The 17595-nt window shown below is 39.3% G+C and overlaps 1 protein-coding gene across 7 annotated transcripts in view; it reads right to left on the bottom strand.

Moving 5' to 3' along the window:
• The window catches only part of LOC120235165 (pancreatic lipase), a 54143-nt gene extending 38589 nt beyond the window's left edge, over positions 1–15554 (bottom strand). For 6 of the 7 annotated variants that reach the window (XM_039237337.1, XM_039237333.1, XM_039237332.1 and 3 more), the window contains exon 1: positions 15432–15537. The gene's annotated coding sequence lies outside the window, so the exon portion shown is untranslated. Of the gene's footprint in view, positions 1–15431 lie in introns of all 7 variants that reach the window. The other variant, XM_039237334.1, reaches the window with a different exon arrangement.
• Between the last annotated feature and the right edge of the window lie 2041 nt (positions 15555–17595).

Raw genomic sequence — 17595 nt, 5'->3', positions numbered from 1 at the left:
CCTTAAATTACATCCCAGGCTCTCCCTCAGGTTTTGCTGTGACTATTTCTGATTGTGTAAGTTCATTGATTATAATTATTACCATCTCTTTTTTTTTTAATGTTTTATTTATTTCTAGGAGAGAGACAGCATGAGTAGGGGAGGGTCAGAGAGAGAGGGAGTCACAGACTCTGAAACAGGCTCCAGGCTCTGAGCTGGCAGTCAGCACAGAGCCCGACGCGGGGCTCGAACCCACGAACCGTGAGATCATGACCTAAGCGAAAGTCGGACGCTTAACCGACTAAGCCACCCAGGCGCCCCTATTATCATCTCATTTTAATCTCTCTGTTTTTACAAATTTTTTTTAAATGTTTTATTTATTTCTAGGAGAGAGAGAGACAGCGTGAGCAGGGGAGGGTCAGAGAGAGAGGGAGTCACAGACTGAAACAGGCTCCAGGCTCCGAGCTGGCAGTCAGCACAGAGCCCGACGCGGGGCTCGAACCCACGAACCACGAGATCATGACCCGAGCGAAAGTCGGACGCTCAACCGACTAAGCCACCCAGGCGCCCCTAATCTCTCTGTTTTTAAATTTCTATTGTTTTTTTTTTAACTCATGTAAATTTCTCTATTGGTTTTAACTCACTATAATTTCTCTGTTGTTTTTTTTAACTCTACCTCTGTACATTTTATATGTATATCTGAATGTATATGCATACACATCCATACACTATATGCTTCTATGTGCTGTATCTAGACGCTATATCCTTTAGGCTATAGTTGTGTCTATTACATCTATATAATATTACATATACATACAAGACTATTAAAATCAAGTCACAAAGTTTTAAAAAAATGAGGAATAAAAAGGTTAAAAAAAAAAAGGAATAAAAAGGAATAAAATGCCCGCACATTTACGATTTCCGATGTGCTTCATTCCAATTTTCCTGTTGGGATCGTTCCCCACAGCCTGATGAACTTCCTTTGGCGTGTCTTGTAGCGCAGGCAGCAGACACAAATGCTCTTTGTTTTGCTTTTTGATCTGAAAACGACTTTATTTCACTTTTTTTAATGTTCATTTATCTTTGAGAGAGAGAGAGAGAGAGAGACAGAGCACGAGCAGGGGAGGGGCAGAGAGAGAGGGAGACACAGAATCTGAAGCAGGCTCCAACCTCCGAACTGTCAGCACAGAGCCTGATGTGCGGTTCGAACACACGAACCGTGAGATCATAATCTGAGCCAAAGTCAGACGCTTAACCAACTGAGCCATCCAGGCGTCCCTATTTCACTTCATTCTTGAAGGATGTTTTGCTGGATATAGATACTTGGTTTGACGGCTTGTTTCCTTTACCACTTTAGTTTTTTTTTTTTTTTTTTCTGGCTCTTATGGGTTCTGCTGAGAAGTGAACAGCCATTTAAAACATATGCAATGTATTGTTTTTCTTTGGCTGCTTTCAAGAGTTCTCTTTATCTTTGGTTTTAGCAGGTTGAGTATATGGTGCCCAGGTGTGAGTTTTTTGTTTTTGTTTTTGTATTTTTCCTTTCTGGAGTTTGCTGAACATGTTGAATCTGTTCATTTCCATCTTTTACCAAATTTGGGAATTTTGCAGTCATTAGGTCTTCAAATATTTGTTCTGTGCCATCCGTCTCTCCTCTTCGTTTAAAACTCCAATTGTAATAAGTATGTTAGACTTTTGATATGGTCCCACAGGTCCCTGAAACTCTGTTCTTTATTACTTGTTTCAATTTTTTTCTCTGTTCTTAAGATTGGATCATTTCTATTGGTCTACCTTCACACCCATGTGTCGTCGTCAAGCTTCTATTAAGCCTGTCTGTGGAAGTTTTAATTTCACATATATTATGTTTTCATGCTGGAATTCCCACCTGTTTTTTTATAGTTATTATTTCTGTGTTAAGACTTCTTCTATGTTCCTTCATTATGACATCATTTTCTTCATACTCTTAAACATATTATTATAATACAAATTAAGATAACAATAAGATACTACTACATCCTTTAGACTGGCTACAATTCAAAAGACTGACAATACCAAGTGTTGGTAAGAACATGGAGAAACTGGAAAATACACCGCTGGTAGGAATGTAATAAGATATCACCACTTAGGAAAGTTATTTATCAGTTTCCTTTTTAAATTTTTTTAACATTTATTTATTCTTGAGAGACAGAGTGTGATTGGGGGAGGGGCAGAGAGAGAGAAAGAGAGAGAGACATAGAATCTGAAGCAGGCTCCAGGCTCTGAACTGTCAGCACAGAGTCAATGCGGGGCTCGAACTCACGAACTGTGAGACGATGATCTGAGCCAAAGTCAGATGCTTAACTGACTGAGCCACCCAGGTACCCCAATATTTATCAGCTTCTTAAAGTTAAACATATACCTGCCTCACACAGTAATTCTATTCATAGGCATTTACTCAAGAAAAATGAAAAGGTGTGTTCATATAAAACATTGTACATGAGTATTCATAGCTTCTTTCTTCCCAATAACCAAACTTGGAAAAGCCCAAGTGTCCATCAACAGATAAGTAGATTAACAAAATGGGGCATATTCATACAATGGAATAATACCCAACAATGTAAAGGAGTGGCCAGCTGATACAAGCAATACCATGCATGAATCTCAAAATCATCCTGCCAAGTGAAAGAAGTCAGACACAAAACAATATATGCTATCTTATTTCATTTATCTAAAATTCTAGAAAATAGAAATTAATCTTTTTGCATAAAAAGAAATTAGGGGTTCCCTGGAGCCAGGGTGGAGGAAGAAATGGATTGCCAAGGGGCAAGAGGAAACTTCTGGGGGGAGATCTTAATTGTGGTGGTGGGTTCATCAGCTTGTATAATTGTCAGAACTCATCAAATTGTACACTTTAAATCGTGCAGTTTATTTTAAATAATAAAATCTATACCAAAGTTGATTTTTAAAATAGCCCTATGGGGCAAATCTTACTAAAATGCTCATTTCATGTAAAAGAGCAATTATTAATAGACATATTTATTACATGGGAGAATATGAATAATACTACCAATGTAATATACCGATTAAAGTTAAATTATATTTGGGCTTATTGATTCTAAAGATCTCCAAACATACAAATTTCACTAACTGAAGCTATTTAGGTTTTTAATGTATCTGTTTAATGTACCTGTTGGTCATTTGTATGTCTTCTTTGGAAAAATGTCTATTCCAGTTCTTAGCCCATTTTAAAATCTGCTTATTAGTTTTCATGCTATTGAGTTGAATGTTCATTGTCAGATGAATGAATAAAGAAAATGTGACATATACATACAGTGGAATATTATTCAACCTTTAAAAAGAATATAAGATGCAATAACATGGATGAGCCTTCAGAACATTAAGCCAGTCACAGAAGGACAACTAATGCACGAATCCACTTATGATGAGGTATCTAAAATAGTCAAGTTCACAGAAACAGAGAGTAGAATGGTGGTTGCCAGCAGCACTCAGGGGAGGGAAGTAGGAAGTTACTAATCAACGAGCATGAAGTTTCTTTTAAGCAAGAGGAATAGGCTCCAGAGATCTGCTGTACAACATTGTGCCAGGAGATAGCTGGTGTGTGAAGTTAAAAATTTGTTAAGAGGGTAAATCTCATGTTAAGTGTTCTTACTGCAATGAAATAAAAGACATTTTTTAAAGTAGCAGGTATTTCTTTTCCCTCCCAGCAATTCACATCCAAACATCAATAATTAACTTCAATATTAATGGCAAGAATACTCTTTTCTAGGGAAAAGGTATCTTACGCTTGCCATTTCTCAGGTCAGTCATACTTTCAGACGTTTTTTTTACCCCCTGCTCAAGGCTGGTGGCCGGGACTGTTAATGCAGAGGGAGGGGTGATATTGATTTTCAGTTTCTTTTGGTTTAAACTCTGCACTGAGAACTGAAGGTTCCTGTCATGGCCAAGAATCTTTCATTTTATGCATAGCTGAGCTTTTTTTCCCCTGATGGCTTGAACTGGGGGTATCTTGGATGTGAGTGCACTCTTGTACAGAACAGCGTATGAATTTCAAGATTCTCAAGCTATTTTATGAATACAAAGCTCAAAGGAAAAATATTTGGCGTAGCCAAAGTTTTGCCCATTGAATAATTTCAAAGCATATGATTTCATCACTCTACAAAAGCTTTCATGTGACATCTCTTTTAACACATTATTTGTGCTTATCTGCCATTATGCCCAACAGCAGCTTCTACAACACGTTCCATCCAAAAAGGTTGGATCTAGCTTTAAAAGAACAGAAAAATAACTGAAGTAATTCAATTTAAAAATTGTGCTACAACACACATTATCTAAAATGGACCATCTTAACCATTCTTAAGTGCATAGTTCAGCGACATTGACTTTCTTGTGCGGTCATTACCACCATCCATCCACAGAACTTTTTTCATGTTGCTAAACTGAAACTGTGTCCATTTACCATTAACTCCACACTTTTCCCTCCCACAGGCTGTGGCAGCCACCATGCTACTTCCCATCTCTATGAATTTGAGGACCTTAGGTATCTCATGTACGTGGAATCATACAATATTTGTTCTCTGGTGACTGGCTTATTTCACTTAGCATAATTTTCTCAAGTTTATTTGGGTTGTAGCATGTGTTAGAATTTCCTTCTTTTTTAAGGCTGAGTAATATTCCATTGTGCATCTATGCCACATTTTATTTTTCCATTCATTCATCGGTGCCTCCACTTCTTAATTGTCATGAATATTATTGCTATGAGCATGGGAGTATAACTCTCCATTCATGTCCCTTCTTTCCATTCCTTTGGGTATATACCCAGAAGTGGAATTGCTGGTAATTCTATTTAATAACTCAATTTTAAAACATTTAAGAATATTTGTAATACTACTGTATGATTCTTATTATAGGAAGGTCAAGAACAGGGAAAACTATGTTATGGTGATAAAGCCAGAGAAGTGATGATCTCTGAGTGGGGGAGGGCTGAGTGAAAGGGCCAGGAGGGAAGTGTCTAAGGTGATGGAGACATTTTATATCTTGATCTGGATAGAAGTTACATAGTATACATAAAAATGCACAAATCACACATTTAATATGTATGTATTTTACTATATATAAATTAAACCTAAAATCCCTCAAAGATATTTAACACTGATATTTTTAAGTAGATATGACTCAGGAAACTCAGAGCCATGATATATTTAAATTTGATATAAATATAGATCAGTATGAAATAAATTTTATATGTTTAAAACCCATTTGTGATATCTCATTAAATAGGACACATATTCCAGACTTATCAGGAAGTTCTAGGCAATTCTACATATCATGCTAGAATATAAATGCCATTTAATAGATAAATATTTCCTTTTTCCTATAGTTCCATAGAAAAAGAACAACAAAAGAGAGAAGGCTCTAAGAATATATTTTCACCATTTTAAAAGCTTATATTAATAACGTCTGAGGCAAGTTCATAAATGTACACATAAAATTTATCTTTAAATCTGGGCAATTAATGCATAAATAAGTCGCTCTTTTGGTATGGTTCTTTTTTACTCCACAATTCTGAGTACATACGTGCTTGTGGTTGAACAAGCTTTGTTACCATAGAGCCTGTTAGGGGAGCCTGCCAAACACTAAAAATTACCTGCCCACATATTTTTCTTGTGAACAGCTTGTCTAACCCACAGCAAATTCAGAAACAGAAAATTAAAGATACTTCTTCACCCAACAGAATAATTCAGTCATTCTAGAAAAATGGGTGTTAGAATAAAGCATGCCTGGCCAACTGACCTCTCAACACTAATGCAGAAGGGAAAAAGTGAGCTCACCAAAGGCGTTGTGGTTGAAGTCTAAGGGAAGAGTAAGTTACAGGTTACCAGATGAAATTAAGAGAGAGAAAACTGAGATTTAATTTGAAAAATTCCATCTAGAGGAAAAAAAGTCAGGGAAGTTCTCTGGAGGAGAATCGGAGGTCATGTGTACAGTATCTACCAGCTCAGAAGCTCCCTGAGGCCAGGAGGAGGGCCTCGTTGTACGTGATAGAGTCAGTGTCACTGAGTCCTGAATATGTGTCAGTAGAAAAGATGATTCGATGCCCAGAAGAGACATCAGGTATGGGAACAAGAAAGAGAGCAAGATGAATAGAAGGGCAGAGAACATTGTGTATAAGGAATGATCAGGAGGCTTGGGGAGTGACTGTTTATAATGACAATGTGGAGGAAAGAACTTGTTCTGATAAAATCTGATTTTATGGATAGAGGGAGTCAGTTAACTTGTACAATGGGATTAGTCACACCAGCTGCCTGTAAAATCTTGCACTGGGATTTTAATGAGCTCTTGTTATTTCAAAACTGGGTTAAAACATCAGACAGCAGAAACTTCTAAGAATCAAAGTCCTAATTCTTCAAGGGCATTTAGTCGTGTGAGCCTCCAGCCAGCCTTTCAGTCGCAGCCAGGGACTAAGTCTGGGCTTGTCATGAGGGTGAATCTGCACAACATCTCTTGGCTGCTATTGAGAAAATAGCACATCAGATCCCAACAGCAGGCCTTGCTATTTATAATCGTGTTCCGAGCTTATTTACTAGTTGAAACATTTAAATCATATATTCACATATTTCCCTTTCTATAAAGGAGAGAGAGAGAGAGGGAGGGAGGGAGAGAGAGAGACTCACTTTGGGCTTATATTGCTTTTTGAAAAATTAATATTGAATTGTCACAGAAGAATACTTACAGGATGTGTGTATGGTACAAAGAATTATGATCAAGTGTCTGTTCATCCTTTGCTCAAAAATTCCCTTTAGGGTCACGTCTCCCTCACAGTGATACCAAAGTGTTCTCCATGATCCTCCCCCAGCCAGACCCTTCCCACCTGCTCCCTGCTGGTGGGACGCCAGCCACCTGACTTCCTTCTGACTGCTCCAGCCTCTGTCCCTCCTCTGCCTGCCGCTCGCCTCCACAGACCCACAGGGCTGGATCCAACTTCCATCATGGCTTCACCCAAATTCCACCTCCACAGGGATTCCTTCCCTGGCCATAAAATTTCAACACCCACCCTAGTCAATACCTCGTCTTCTGTGCTTCATCTAAAAAATCCCTTAGTATCTATCACTATATAACATATATTGTTTATTAAGTATATTCATTATCTATCTCCAAGCACCGGAAGTAAGCTCCAAAGGACAAAATGTCCGTTTTGTTCACTGCCACCTCCCCAGGACACAGAGGGCTTGGAATAAATATTTATTGAATGCATGTATGAGCAAACACCCTTGTATCTACCATGTGATTGGAGGCATAGGACAAATCCCCGCAGACCCTCCTCCATCTTACCCTCCTCCCTGCCCCACAGAGGTGGCCACATCTAAACTTATCCCCCCGCTGCTTTTCTTTAAACTTTGTGTGTTTTGTATCTCTAAAAATATACTGTTTCGTGTTGTGTAGTTTTGACTTTCTATAAGTGCCATCAGACTATATATGCATTCTTCTGCGATTTGGTATTTTCAGTCAACATTGTGTTTGGGAAGTTTGTCCGTGTTGTGTGTATCTTCGATTTGGTTTTGCCACCACATGATATTCTATGGTATGATTTCAGCACAATTAATTTATCCATCTTGTTCTTTATTGATATCTGGATTGTATTTAGTTTTGGTAGTATGAAGATTGTGGCTATGAACATATGCATCCCTGTGTAATTATGTAAGTTTTTTTCTTTTTTTTAGATTATCTATCTAACAGTGGACTGGATAGGTTGTAAGGTCTTTTGTTCTTAGTCTTTATTAGATGGTGTCACTTATTTCCCAAGAGATTATTCCAATGCACATTTCCATCAGCACTATATTGCCGTTCTGGTTGCTCCACATTCTCCTATAATTTGATGTTATCAGACTTTTGCCTTTTTGCCAATCTGTTGGCAGTAAAACAGCCTAGTGGTTTCAATGAGCATTTTCTCAATTATCAATGACGTTGAACTTCTTTTCTTTTCAGTATTTGGGTTTCTTCTTCCTTAAAGTGTCTCTGGACTGTTTTTTACTGGGTTATTTTTCTCTTTCCTATTTGTAAGCATCCCTTCCATACTCTGGATATAAATAACCTGTCAGTTATATATGTTGCAATATACTCTCCCAGTCGTGGGGTTGTGGGATTTTTATTTTCTTTATGTTTTCTTTTCATGAGCGGGTAATTCTTTATTTTAGTATAATTGAATATATATTTTTTCCTTTATGACATATTTTTCTATTTTTTTGAAGAAATTCTTTTAAGTTCAGAAGTTACAAAGATATTCAATACTGTTTTCTAATTGTTTTACAGTTCTTCCTTTTACATTTAAATGTTCAATCTAGCTAGAAGTGATTTTTTTCAGTGTCGTATGATGCAGGGCGTCCAACTTCAGGCGCATCACCAGCATCCTATTTGTGGAAAAATCCCATCTGTTCCCACAGGCCTGGGCCTGCAGTTCTATAATGTATCATTTTCATATTTGTATGGGTCTGTGTTGTTCCACCGGTTTCTTTGTCTATCCTTTAATTCAACACTTGCTTTTTATTTTTATTTTATTGTGGTAAGAGCACATGACATGCAATCTAAGTGTACAATACAGATGGTTATAGTCATAACATTATACAGCAGATCTCTAGAACTTGCTCAGTTTGCATAAGTGAAACTTTATATCTTTTGATTAACAACATCTTTTAAAAAGTATTTTAGAAAGCAAGAACAGAAAGGTACTTTCTTGGGGGAGGTTTGGGAAGATAGCAGAGCAGCATGGAGACCCTGAGCTTGACTAGTCCTTGAAACGCACAGAACCGTTTTTGAACACTTAGGAAATTGACCTGAGGATTAACACAACAATCTGCATAACTTGAGCCACAGAACTTGGCAGGTATGTGGTGCCAACAGGTGAATTGGGGGAGAGAAAAGGCAAGGAAGGTAGGGAGCAGTTTTTGCAGAGAAAGGACAGAGAAGGAGAAAGAGAGGAGTGCCGGACATTGGCAGTGCAAGAAAAGCATTCCCCCGAAGATAGCTGGAGAGAAAGAGGGAGAAAGAGTGAAAACACTCACAGGGGGCTGAACAAGAAATGTGTTTCCCAAAACATTTGACGGGAAGAAAGGAGAGGGCTTCTGTACCACCAGGATTCTATAAACAATGGAGTGCAGAGTCTGAAGTTCCGGAGCTCAGTCCCTGGCGGTGCTCCGGTGAGGAAATAGGGTGAATCCCCAGGAGCAGGTCCCCTCGGGGTGTGAGGGGTCCACATGCCACACAGAGTGAAGGGTTCCCTGCTCGGAGAGCACTTGGTAGAGGCCATACAGCCTCCTCACAGGCAAAGATCCCAATGGACCCCAGAGAGCAGCCAAGTTTGCTGATATTGGGACAAAGACTCCAGAGTGTGGTGAAACCCAGTGCTGTGTGTTGTCACTTGTCATAATCTCTGAACTTGTGCCACGGTCAAGTGGGATTTATTCCTGGGCTGCAGGGCTGGTTCAGTATCCACGAATCTATCAATGTGAGACATCACATTAATACAGGAAAGGATAAGAACCACACGATCCTCTCAATAGATGCTGAAAAAGCATTTGACAAAATACAACACCTTTTCTTGATAAAAACCCTCAAGAAATTAAGGATAGAAGGATCATCCCTCAAGATCATAAAGGCCATATATGAAAGATCCACCACTAATATCATCCTCAATGGGGAAAAACTGAGAGCTTTCACCCAAAGTCAGGAACATGACAAGCAAGTCCACTCTCAGCACAGGTTTTCAAAATAGTGCTGGAAATCCTAGCCTCAGCCATCAGACAACAAAAGGAAACAAAAGACATACAAATCAGCAACAAGGAAGTCAAACTTTCATTCTTTGGAGACAACATGGTACTCTATGTGGAAAACCCAAAATACTCCACAAAAAAACTGCTAGAACTGATACATGAATTCAGCAAAGTCACAGGATATAAAATCAATGTACAGAAATTGGTTGCATTTCTATACACCAATAATGAAGCAGCAGAAAGAGAAATCAAAGATTCAATCCCTTTTACAATGGCACCAAAAACCATAAAACACCTAGGAATAAACCTAACCAAAGAGATAGAAAATCTGTACAATGAAAACTATCGAAAACTTATGGAAGAAATTGAAAAAGGCATAAAAAATGGAAAAACATTGTATGCTCACAGGTTAGAAGAACAAATATTGATAAAATGTGGAAGTGTCCAAAGATATCTACATATTCTCAATGCAATCCCTTTCAAAATATCCCAGCATTTTTCACATAGCTAGAATAAATATGGAATCAGACAAGACGCTGAATAGCCAAAGCAATGCTGAAAAAGAAAACCAAACCCGGAGGTATCACAATACCGGACTTCAAACTGTGTTACAAAGCTGTAATCATCAAGACAATATGGTATTGGCACAAAAACAGACACATAGATTAATGGAACAGAATAGAGAACCCAGAAATGGACCCACAAAGATATGGCCAACTAATCTTTGACAAAGCAGGAAAGAGTATCCAGTTGAATAAAGACAGTCTTTTCAGCAAACGATGTTGGGAAAACTTGACAGCAACATGAAGAAGAATGAACCTGGACCACTTTCTAATACCATACACAAAAAATCCCTCAAAATGGATGAAAGACCTAAATGTAATACAGGAAGCCATCAATATCCTAGAAGAGAAAACAGGCAACAATCTCTTTGACCTTGGCCATGGTAGCTTCTTACTTGACATGTCTCCAGAGGCAAGGGAAGCTAGAGCAAAAATGAACTACTGGGACCTCATCAAGATAAAAAGCTTCTGCACAGAAAAGTAAACAATCAGAAAAACCAGAAGGCAACTGACAGAATAGAAGAAGATGTTTGCAAATGAAATATCAGGTAAAAGGTTAACATCCAAAATCTATAAAGAACTTCTCAAACGCAACACCCAAAAAACAAGTAATCTAGTGAAGAAATGGGCAACAAAACATGAATAGACATTTTTCCAAACAAGATATCCAGATGGATAACAGATGAAAACTCAGTCATCATCAGGGAAATACAAATCAAAATCACAATGAGATACCACCACACCTGTCAGAATGGCTAAAATTAACAACTCAGGCAACAACAGATGCTGGCGAGGATGTGGAGAAAAAGGAACCCTTCTGCACTACTGGTGGGAACGCAAACTGGTGCAGCCACTCTGGAAAACAGTACGCAGGTTTCTCAAAAAATTAAAAATAGAACTACCCTACAACCCAACAATTGCACTACTAAGTATTTATCTAAAGGCTACAGGAGTACTGATTTGAAAGGGCACATGCACCCCAATGTTTATAGCAGCACTATTGACAATAGCCAAGTATGGAAAGAGCACAAAATATCCATTGATGGATGAATGCGTAAAGAAGATGTGGTGTATATACATACAATGGAATACTACTCAGCGGTCAAGAAGAATGGGGTCTTGCATTTGCAACACCATAGGTGGAACTATGCTAAGTGAAATAGTCAGAGAAAGATGAATATCTTATGATTACACTTATGAAATTTAAGATACAGAACAGATGAACATACGGGAAGGGAAGCCAAAATATAAAAACAAAGAGGGAGACAAACCATAAGAGACTGTTAAATACAGAGAACCAACTGAGGATTGCCAGTGGGGTGTTGGGTAAGGAAAGGGCTAAAGGGGTGATGGGCAATAAGGAGGGCACTTGTTAGGATGAGCACTAGGTGCTCTACGTAAGTGATGAATCATTAGATTCAGTTCCTGAACCCATTATTACACTATATGTTAACTAACCTGGATTTACATTTGAAAAGTTAATAAAAATTTTTTAAAAAAAGAAAGCTACTTTCTCAATGTCACAGTGATACGTCTCAGGAGCCAATGCTTAGTGGTGAAGGCTACAAGTATTTTCATCTACACTCGATAAGACACTCATGTTCATAATTTGTTATGATTTATATTGTTCTGAAAGTGCTAAATAATGCAAAAAAAATGCAATAACAAGCTGTATATCAGCTGGGAAAGAGGGGGACAATATTCCCTTATTTCCAAATGCTATCACTATATTTATGAAAAGTCATTGAAAATAGTAAGAGAATTCTGTAAGGTGGTCAGTTATAGAATTTAAATGCAAAATCAACAGATTCTCTTTTATAGAAACAATTAATATCATGAAAGAAGAGATTCAACTCACAAAACCAATGAGACACAAAATATCTAGGAATCCCAGTGGTAATTAAGAGCAAATACCAGCTGAGGGTGAGGGTCTTTTTGCATTATTACTTAATCATCAAAGCAAAATATGTGTAGGCATTGTTAATGTTATCAGCATCTTATAGTTAAAAGATCTGAACTTCAGAAAGATTCAGTACCTTCCCAAAGTCATTCACAGAACACTACAGAATCAAGATATTAACCATTCGCAAGATTCTACCTTTACAAGGAAAGCCGTGTATCTCAGTTCCAAGGGATCATAAAACATCCAACTCGGTGGACATCCATTTTGCAGAGGACGGCTGTGTATCATTAAGGATGTCCATTCTTACCGGGTTATGTTTGAATTAAGATCACACCCAAAAAGTCTTGACAGAATTTTGTTTTTATGTAACAAATTTATTGATATAAAATTAATTATTCATAGCAGATGTTTCTGTTAATTCACTAAGTGATTCTAAGTTCTGGAGTCTAAACATGGAAATTCTGAAAAAAAAGAGGGGAATGTGCCCTAGCTGATTCTAAATGTACTCTAACTGTAAAGCTCTAGTCATTAAAATAATGAAGTACTGGGACAGAAATTGACCAAGGATCTCTACCTGGGACAGTTTTGCTTCTCAAAGACATTTGGCAATGTCTGGAGAAGTTTTTGATTGTCACAACTGAGAGATCATGTGCTACTGGCATCTGGTGGGTGGAAGTCAGGGATGCTGTTAAATATCCTACAGTGCACAGGACACCCTCTCACTCCCACTTCTAACAATAATCTGGCCCCAAAATGTTGAAGTGCCAAGCCTGAGAAACGAAAATAGACCATTGAATGGACAGAGTAGAGAATGTAGAGAATGTAGCATTAGATCTTGTCATCTATTGAAATATAACCTAAGAAAAAGGTGTCAGTGAATCAGTGGAAAATGAGGAATTTTAGATAATTAGCGAACCATTTGAGAAAAAAGGTAAAACTAATTTTAACCTCATTTCTTACCCCAAATTTGATAATGCATAAAAATTAAAAGCATCTCCACTGTATAAGAGAAAAGAAAGACAAAATATGAACCACAGTCTGGGGAAAACATTTATACTACATCTATCAGGAAAAAAAATTAATACTCCTGATATACAAAGAGTTTTTATAAATCTATAAGGACAAGGCAAACTATATAGATAAAAAAGGCAAAGCACACCAACAGGATATTCAGAAATTAAGAACATATATAAAATTGGGACACCTGGGTGGCTCAGTCGGTTAGGCATCTGACTTCAGCTTAGGTCGTAATCTCACCATAATCTCACAGTTCACAAGTTCAAGCCCCACATCAGGTTCTGTGCTGACAGCTCAGAGCCTGGAGCCTACTTCAGATTCTGTGTCTCCCTCTCTCTCTGCCCCTCCCCTGCTTGTGCTGTGTCTCTACATCTCTCTCAAAAATACATAAACCTTAAAGAATATATATAAAATCTAATGACAATGAAAATTATCTATAAAATGCAAAATATATAAAACGTAATAATAAAATATAGTAATGGAATTGGGGTGCTTGTATGGCTCAGTTGGTTGAGCACCTGACTTCCACTCACATCATGAACTCACAATTTGTGAGTTCAAGCCCCACGTTGGGCTCTGTGCTGACAGCTCAGAGCCTGGAGCCTGTTTCAGATTCTGTGCCTCCTTCTCTCTCTGCTCCTCCCCTGCTCATGCTCTCTCTCTCTCTCAAAAATAAATAAACATTAAAAACATAGAAAAAAAAAGAAAATATAGTAATGGAAAATACAAATACAAATGAGATATCATTTTGACAAGAAAAAATACCTTTTTTCTGCAGTGCTCTCCCTCTTACTGGCAGCGATAAGCATTACTCGCAATGTAAGTTTTCTATTCTCCAATCTCATTGGAAAACTACCGAGGGCACTCACCATAGATGTGGTTACATAATGAATAGTCCAAATTTATGTTGCCCAAATGCTGGATAAACAGCACTTTTTATATAGACTGACCTTATTTGACTGTATAAATCTGTACAAATTCAATATTCCTGGTGCAAATCCACTAGAGGCAATATCAGGAAATTTTATTAGCTGTAATGATTTATTCAGATCTCTAGAGTGCCATTTATTTCCCAGCAGAAAAGTAGTTTAGAGTGTTTCTGTATTTCATTATTCACTGATTTCCCCTTAAAGTCCATTAAAAGTGCAAGTAAAAAAAAAAATCTCCTATTGGGTTACAAACATCCTGAATGCTTCAGGCAATAGGTACGAAGAGTTCTGAAGAAATAGTATTTGTACGTAACCCTAGTATCTTGAAAGGAGCTATTCTATATTAGAAAAAAAATTCCTTTCTATTTACTGTCTCTAACTTACCTTAAATTCACGATTTGGTACAGCACCCCAAAACGACTGTTGTTATGTATCATGCTTAAGGGAATTTGGGATTTTTTTTTTGTTTTTTTTAAATGTTTTTTAAAAATTTATTTCTGAGAGAGAGAGAGAAACAGAGCATGCACAGGGGAGGGTCAGAGAGAGAGGGAGATACAGAATCTGAAACAGGCTCCAGACTCTGAGCTAGGGTCAGCACAGTGCCTGATGCAGGGCTCGAACCCACAAAACATGAGATCATGACCTGAGCCAAAGTCACACGCTTAACCGACTGAGCCACCCAGGCGCCTGAAGGGAATTTTGATTCCCAGGCAGCCTAAGGTCAAGTGAAACCCCAAATCCCAGTGCAGATTTCCCCTGCGCTGTGTCCCCAGACACCATTTCTGTGAGATGGAAGCTGCCCACTGGGCCACTCCACAGTCACTCAAACCACACAGGCGGGCTGCTTGGACTTGTCACCAAACCTGTCCTCCAGCAGCACGTCACATCTGGGGACACCCCCGTCACGGTCACCCTAGCCTAGGTCAGGTGCCCAGCAGTCACCACTGCTGACAGTGTGGGAGGCAGTTCTCATTAATCTCCTTTCTGAGCACAAGGATCCTGCTCAGGCCTGTGGGTTGCATGAAAGAATGAGTCAGAAACAAAGCATTTAGGAAAGAAAAGAAGACATTGCTTCGCAAAGAAGTTGCACGAAGTCATTCTTCAGAAGAAGAATAAATAAAATGCCCTATAGGAATTTAAAGGAAAAGAAAGCACACAAGATTACCCCAACTCACATCAGTCTGTTAACGGCGAGCCTGTTGACAAAAATTGGGACGTCTTTAGCCAACACCTCTGCAAACACGAAGGCTTAAGTTATTTCATTAGGGAACTAACTTACAGGAGATGCTCAGAATCTTCCACTGGTTCCCCAACCTCCTTGGAATCAATTCCAGTTGCTTACCATGTCTTACAAGGCAGGTCTCTTTGGCCCCTAACAACATTTCCTGTCGCTTTCTGCCTCCGCTCTGGCGCTGACCACACTGGGCCCTTTACTGTCCTTCGAACATGCCACGCACGCCCCTGTCTCAGGCAAATATTTGTTGAATGAGTAAACGAGCATGAGTTTAAAAATCTAACAAACAAGGTCTTGAAGAAAAACCAACAACCATTCCCATGTCTTGCCCCGTGGCCCTTAGGGACGGGAGGGGAGGACGTTTCCAGAATGTGCTCAGCTGCGCCATGGAATCTCCCCATGGCCCTGGGGACACTGGGCCGGCTATAGCTCTCAGCTCTCCTCTCACCTCCTCATTGCTCCAGCAGAGGCATCGCCTCCTGCCCCCCCTGGGCTTGCAGCCCCTGGGGAGCCTCCGGCGCCAGCGCTTCACAGGGCGGGAAGCCAGTGTCTGTCCAGTAAATTATTCTGAGCACAAAGTGTTGCTCAAATGTTCTTCCAGCCCAGCCCCCCACCCCACCCCCACCCCCACCTATGCTGTTTTCCCCTTCAAACCTCTTTAAAGTATCTTCTAGCTAGGGCGCCTGGGTGGCTCAGTCGGTTGAGCACCGACTTTGGCTCAGGTCATGATCTCACGGTTTGTGGGTTCGAGCCCCACGTCGGGCTCTGTGCTGACAGCCAGCTCAGAGCGTGGAGCCTGCTTTGGATTCTGTGTCTCCCTCTCTCTCTCTGACCCTCCCCTGCTCATGCTGTCTCTCTCTCTTTCTCAGAAATTAAAAAAAAAAAAAAACATTAAAAAAATAAAGTATCTTCTAGCTCTTTAGCTGGCTATTAAGGTGTCTAATATCCTGACACATTCAGTATTCAGTAGGGCGGGGGGTTGGGGGCAGGCAGTGGGCAGGGGGAAAGGGCCTTCTTTCACAATATCTCAAAAATCAGCTGCAGTTACATGAAGCTAGGCTATGTCCTAGTGCCAGAAAATGCTGATCATGAGACTTTCCAAATGCCACTTTTAGTAAGAAGGATCCAAAAGGAAAGAGACCAAGTTCCTCAGATCCAGTGAAGGTAGCTTGGTTGTTATAAGCCGTGCTTAAAAGAAGGCAAAAGGGGAAGGGGAGGGCACGAGGGAGAAGGGGAGGGAGAGGAAGTAGGAAGTAGGAGAAGAAGGAAGAAGAAAAAGATGGAAGGAGAAGAAGACAGAAGAGGGAAGAAGAAGGAGAAGAAGAAGAAGAAAAAGATGAGGAAGAAAAAAAGTAATCTAAACTAGGTAATACTTTGTGCCAACCTGTTTCTTTGGCTACCTACCTAAGATAGCTTTGTGATCAATCTTTGTTTCCCAACTTTGGCTACATGTTGGAATCATTTGGAGATCCTTAAAGAAAATATGGATGCCTGGGACCCATCCCCAGTGATGTGATGTACGTGGGCCGGAGGGAGGCCTGGATGTTGGGATTTTTAAAGCTCCCCATTGAGATTCTGGTGTGTACTTTGATATCGGCAATTAAAATGATATGTTATAATCATTTATAATGATTTTGGCATAATGTTTAATGAAATCACTTACCTCTATTAACAAATACAATTGGCAAATATTTTGGGGACCACACAGAATCACAAGGACATATTGGGTCACTATGCTGTAGACATCACTTGGTATGTTTTACAGACAGAATGAAGAATATCTGAGAATCCAGCAATTCTTAATATTGTTAAGTAGAAGATGTTAAAAAGAAGTTTCTTCTGTATTCTCAGAAATGTGCTTATTTGGTGGCAGGAATAAGGGCATAGGGGGTGGAGGGGGGTGAGCAAGTGATGGGAAAGAATAAAATCTTGGAGAGCAAGTCAGTTTTCACCGCAATTTGCTCTTTTCAAAAACTCTAAAATTTTATTGTCAGCATTAAAACCTGTATCTCGTCCAAGAAGCGAGAGGTTCGGGCTATGGCAGAAAATGAATATATAGCTGAGGTGCCTCCCTTGAAACTATGGAATGGATATCATCAGGGGTATTGAAGATGGGTGTTGAAAAGGCTTTGGTCTCCTTCATGGGAACACACTTCCCCCTAGAGCTTAAGCTCCGTTCTTCACACAGCACACTTAGCGTATACTCCGT

This window comes from Hyaena hyaena, unplaced genomic scaffold, assembly GCF_003009895.1.
Source record: "Hyaena hyaena isolate Hyena2069 unplaced genomic scaffold, ASM300989v1 scaffold_124, whole genome shotgun sequence".
Taxonomy (NCBI): domain Eukaryota; kingdom Metazoa; phylum Chordata; class Mammalia; order Carnivora; family Hyaenidae; genus Hyaena; species Hyaena hyaena.
This window is presented reverse-complemented; position numbering and strand designations above follow the sequence as displayed.